Here is a 6,000-nt window from a genome sequence, read left to right as displayed (position 1 = left end):
TAATTCGTTGGTGGCACAGTGTGCGCCCCCCATCGGCCCCCCCTCCCTCTATAGCATTAACAACATTGGTGGCCAGTGTGCGGCCTCCCTTCCCCCCCCCCCCCGATCATTGGTGGCAGCGGAGTTCCGATCGGAGTCCCAGTTTAATCGCTGGGGCTCCGATCGGTAACCATGGCAACCAGGACGCTACTATAGTCCTGGTTGCCATGGTTACTTAGCAATAGTACAATAGTAGAAGATTCATACTTACCGGCTGCTGCGATGTTCGTGTCCGGCCGGGAGCTCCACCTACTGGAAAGTGACAGGTCTGTGCGGCGCATTGCTAAATGAACTGTCACTTACCAGTAGGAGGAGCTCCCAGCCAGAAGCAGACATCGCAGCTCCCAGGTAAGTATGAATCTTTTACTATTGTACTATTGCTAGTAACCCGCTGCCACCAATGATCGGGGGGGGGGGGGGAGATGGGAGGCCGCACACTGGCCACCAATGTTGTTAATGCTATAGAGGGAGGGGGGCCGATGGGGGGCGCACACTGTGCCACCAACGATTTATTACAATAGAGGGAGGAAGGGGGGGGGGGCGCACACTTTGCCACCAACGATTTATTACAATAGAGGGAGGAAGGGGGGGGGGGCGGGGGGGGCACACTGTGCCACCAACAAATTATTACAATAGAGGGAGAAAGGGGGGGGGGCGCACTGGCCACCAATGATATTCAAACTGGGGAGGGGGGGGTCTGCCCCCTGCTGCCTGGCAGCCCTGATCTCTTACAGGGGGATATGATAGTACAATTAACCCCTTCAGGTGCGGCACCTGAGGGGTTAATTGTGCTGATCACGGCCCCCTGTAAGAGATCGGATGCTGCTAGGCAGCAGGGGGCAGTCATGTACACAGTTTGTAGTATATTCTAACTAGAAGCGTCCCCATCACCATGGGAACGCCTCTGTGTTAGAATATACTGTCGGAAATGAGGTTTCACGATCTAACTCATATCCGACAGTATATTCTAACATAGAGGCGTTCCCATGGTGATGGGGACGCTTCAAGTTAAAATATACCATCGGATTGGAGAAAACTCCGATCCGATGGTATAAAAGGGACTCCAGACTTTACATTGAAAGTCAATGGGGACGGATCCGTTTGAAATGGCACCATATTGTGTCAACGTCAAACGGATCCGTCCCCATTGACTTGCATTGTAATTCAGGACGGATCCGTTTGGCTCCGCACGGCCAGGCGGACACCAAAACGACTTTTTTTTCATGTCTGTGGATTCTCCAAAAATCAAGGAAGACCCACGGACGAGAAAACGGTCACGGATCACGGACCTACGGACCCCGTTTTTGCGGACCGTGAAAAAACCGTCCGTGTGCATGAGGCCTAAATCTGGGCCTATTTGTTTTAAATTAGCATTAAATAACTGGATTGAAAATCAGTCCATTGGAGAAGCTTCTGTTAAAACCTGCTACCATAGCTGGACCACAAATATACGAAAATACAAAAAATATGTATATTGGCTATTTAATACAACACTGTTCACAACAGCTGGTCCCCAAAATAGCTTTTTTTGTCCCCAAGTATTGAATGCAGGGCCAGTGGGTTATCTTGGCAGCTGGGGCTTAACTAGGGTCCCCAGGTCTTCCATCAGTAGCTGCCTATTAGGCTATGCCAGAAACCTGTCAGTGTTAGGCCTCATGCACACGACCGTTGTGTGCACCCGTGGCCGTTGTGCCGTTTTCCGTTTTTTTTTTTCGCGGACCCATTGACTTTCAATGGGTCCGTGGAAAAATCGGAAAATGCACCGTTTTGCAGCCGCATCCGTGATCCGTGTTTCCAGGCCGTGAAAAAAATATGACCTGTCCTATTTTTTTCACGGTCAACGGTTCACGGACCCATTCAAGTCAATGGGTCCGTGAAAGAACACGGATGCACACAAGATTGGCATCCGTGTCCGTGATCCGTGGCCGTAGGTTAGTTTTTATACAGACGATCCGTCTGCATAAAAGCTTTTTCATAACTGAGTTTTCACTTCGTGAAAACTCAGAACCGACAGTATATTCTAACACAGAGGCGTTCCCATGGTGATGGGGACGCTTCAGGTTAGAATATACTAACAGAACTGTGTACATGACTGCCCCCTGCTGCCTGGAAGGTGCTGCCAGGCAGCAGGGGGCAGCCCCCCCCCCTGTAGTTAACACATTGGTGGCCAGTGTGGCCGCCCCCCCCTGCCTCGTAGTTAACTCATTGGTGGCCAGTGCGGCCGGCCCCCCCCTCCCCTGTAGTTAACTCATTGGTGGCCAGTGCGGCCGGCCCCCCCTCCCTCGCCTGTAGTTAACTCGTTGGTGGCCAGTGGGCCCCCCCCTCCCTCCCCTGTAGTTAACTCGTTGGTGGCCAGTGGGCCTTCTCCCCTCCCTCCCCCTCCTAATTAAAATCTCCCCCCTATCATTGGTGGCAGCGGAGAGTACCGATCGGAGTCCCAGTTTAATCGCTGGGGCTCCGATCGGTAACCATGGCAACCAGGACGCTACTGCAGTCCCGGTTGCCATGGTTACTTAGCAATTTGTAGAACCATTATACTTACCTGCGAGCTGCGATCTCTGCGTCCGGCCGGGAGCTCCTCCTACTGGTAAGTGACAGGTCCGGCCGGGAGCTCCTCCTACTGGTAAGTGACAGGTCATGGATCACGGGAAAACGGAACCCCGTTTTGCGGACCGCAAAAAAATACGGCCGTGTGCATAAGGCCTAAGGGTGCCTTCACACACTGCAGATTTTGTTGCAGACATTTCCGCTACTGAAAATGTATTTGCTCGTGAGCAGGTGCCATATTTAAACAGACGACTGTTAACCCCGGTTGTCTAAGGGTTAAGGGGTTAAAGATGTTTGTTTTAGTAAATACTTTCCATACAGTTTCTTTATTTGAAATCTCCATTATGTCATCCAACTGTTATTCCTCCTGGAAATGTGTGAATAAATTGACAGCTGGGCATTACCATTCCCCTTGTCAACATACATTTTAGGCTACTTTCACACTGCCGTTTTGGCTTTCCGTTTGTGAGATCCGTTCAGGGCTCTCACAAGCGTCCAAAACGGATCCGTTTTGCCCTAATGCATTCTGAATGGAAAAGAATCCGCTCAGAATGCATCAGTTTGCCTCCGATCAGTCTCCATTCCGCTTTGGAGGCGGACACCCTGCCTGCAGCGTTTTGCTGTCCGCTTGACGAAACTGAGCCAAACGGATCTTGGCACACAATGTAAGTCAATGGGGACGGATCCGTTTTTTCTGACACAATCTGGCACAATAGAAAACGCACCCGTCTCCCATTGACTTTCAATGGAGTTCATTGGCTTGGCTATGTTACAGATAATACAAACGGATTCGTTCATGATGGATGGATGCGGTTGTATCATTGTAACGGATACGTTTTTGCAGATCCATGACGGATCCGCCCAAAACGCGAGTATGAAAGTAGCCTTATCAATTAACATCCATCTGCAAACATACATCGCAGAGCTGTACCTTCACGTATAAAAATAAAACATCGGATTTCAGCCCTAGACAAGCATCTAAATACCCCGGCCAAGAAGAAATAACTGGTCACAGCATCCCCCCTTCCCCCTTGCACCTATCCTCCGGGGCACATTCCCCACCAAACTCATAGCTACATCTTTGATACATTGCATGCAATGAATGATCACATTGGCCAGAATTTGCTGGCAGACAATAATAAGGCTAAGTACTTGGAAGTACTCAGATTACTTAATAAAACCTAAGACTTGTCAGTTATTATCAGGGTCATACATTATAATTCTTTTATTCTCATTGTTTTACTCATGAGTATGCATGAGTATCATTCCAAAACTGGAAGATCATTCACTTGATAGTAACCATGAACTTACGGAATACATTTATTACAAATTGATCTCAATGCTCAGATACAATTACAATAGTCTTGGTCATGTGTCTACATATATCTCGTGTCCTGCTACAAAATGTCATTAGTCAGGTTGGAAATTAATTTTTTTTCTACAAGTGCCCTTTCGGGTCTCATATATTAAAAATTATTAGAGAAAAATGTGGCCTTGTTACTAATCTGATTTAGCACTCTGATTACAGTCATGGCTAAAAGATTTGAGACTATTTTACAAAGTTTGCTGCTTCAATGTTTTTAGATCTTTTGCTTCTATGGCATACTGTAGTACAATTATAATCATTTTATCATTTTTTTTTTTGTTTTCTTTTTTACTTTTATTACAAATACATCAAGTTTATGCAGAGACTCAATGTTACCAGTGTTCACCATTCTTTTTCAAGACTTCTGCAATTTGAGAGGCACAGTGAGGCAAAGGCTTTTGGAGGATGACTTGGTGTCAAAAAGGGGCAGCAAAAAAGCTAATTCTTTCCAAGATAATCATCAAGGACAGACTGACATTCTGCAGGAAGTACAGGGATTGAACTTCAGAGGACTGGGGGTGAAGTTATTTGCTCTGATAAAGCTCCCTCCAGACTCTTTGGGACATCTGGAATAACAATTGTCCGGAGAAGAAAAGGTGAGTGCTAACAAGAGTCCTGTGTCATGCCAACAGTAAAGCATCCTGTGACCATTTATGTCTGGGGTTGCTTCTCGTCGAATGGGATCACTCACAATTTTACCTAAGAACACTGCCATGAATAAAGAATAAGATTAAAACATCTTCTCCCAATAATCCAGGAGCAATTTGGTGATGAACAATGCTTTTTCCAGCATGATGGAGCACCTTGTCAGTAGGCAAAACTGATAACTATGTGGCTCGGTAAACAAAACCTTGAAATTTTGGGTCCATGGTCAAAAAACTCCCCACATCTCACTCTCATTGAGAACCTGTCGTCAATCCTCAAAAAGCAGGTAAACAAAAAAAAACCACAGAAATTATGATAAACTTCAAGCACTGATTAGGCACAAATGGGTTGTCATCAGTCAGGAACTTTTGGCCATGACTGTACACTACCAGTTCTTTTGATGGCTATTTGATTGGCATGCCAGATTTCAAGTAACATACATTTCGCCAAAAGGGGTTTTTGTACTAACCATTTGTCCTTCACATCTGTGGAGTAGCCATCTGCTGTGTTTGTTTGCTGAAGCAGTCCGCTCATTTCTTCCAGGTGTTGTTCTCTGCTGCCACCTGCTGCACTAGGAGCTTGCTTTTCCAGTCCGATAGGGGAGGTACACAGGAGGGGCCTGATGCAGCGGTCAATGAACAGCTTCATCTTACTCATATATTCCAGGTTATGACACTATGTTGGTGCCTAAGCAATATCTTATTTGTAGCAAAGGCATGCTTGTGTCTCCTCATTGCAGACCTAATTTGTCTTGACCACGTTTTATCTTCTACATGCATCAACCTGTGGCTATTAACCTATTTCTAACCAATCCCACCTGCTTGCCCGATTACGGTTCTGCCTGCCGATTGTGTCCTGGGCCTAATTCCTATCAATTATTAATATTGAAGACTATTCACGGAACTGGCACATTGGAATTCTAAGAAAGTTAGGGCTAAAAAGCAGAACACTTGTTTATTTGACAGTTATCTCTCCTGACACTCCTATGTGCATTCAGTGTGGCTGAGAGTGCATGTGTTCTGAAGAGGAGAGAAAGCTGCTGCCAGACACCTCAGCCAGAAGACCCCCATACACTTTAGATGGTGTGTATATATATATATATATATATATATATATATATATATATAAGTTTCTCTTTAAAATGAACTTAAAGGGCATCTGTCTTCAGATTTGTACCTATGACACTGGCTGACCTGTTACATGTGCGCTTGGCAGCTGAAGGCATCTGTGTTGGTTCCATGTTCATATGTGTCCGCATTGATGAGTAAAATTAAGTTTGAATATATGCAAATGAGTCTCTAGGAGCAACGGGGGCATCGTTACACCTAGTGGCTCTGCTTTCTCTCCAACTTCGATACCCACTACACTTTGATCGACAGGGCCAGGCAAGTGTGATGACGTTT

Source organism: Bufo bufo, chromosome 3 (genome assembly GCF_905171765.1).
Source record: "Bufo bufo chromosome 3, aBufBuf1.1, whole genome shotgun sequence".
In the NCBI taxonomy this organism is placed as follows: domain Eukaryota; kingdom Metazoa; phylum Chordata; class Amphibia; order Anura; family Bufonidae; genus Bufo; species Bufo bufo.
Note: the sequence above shows the minus strand (reverse complement) of the source record.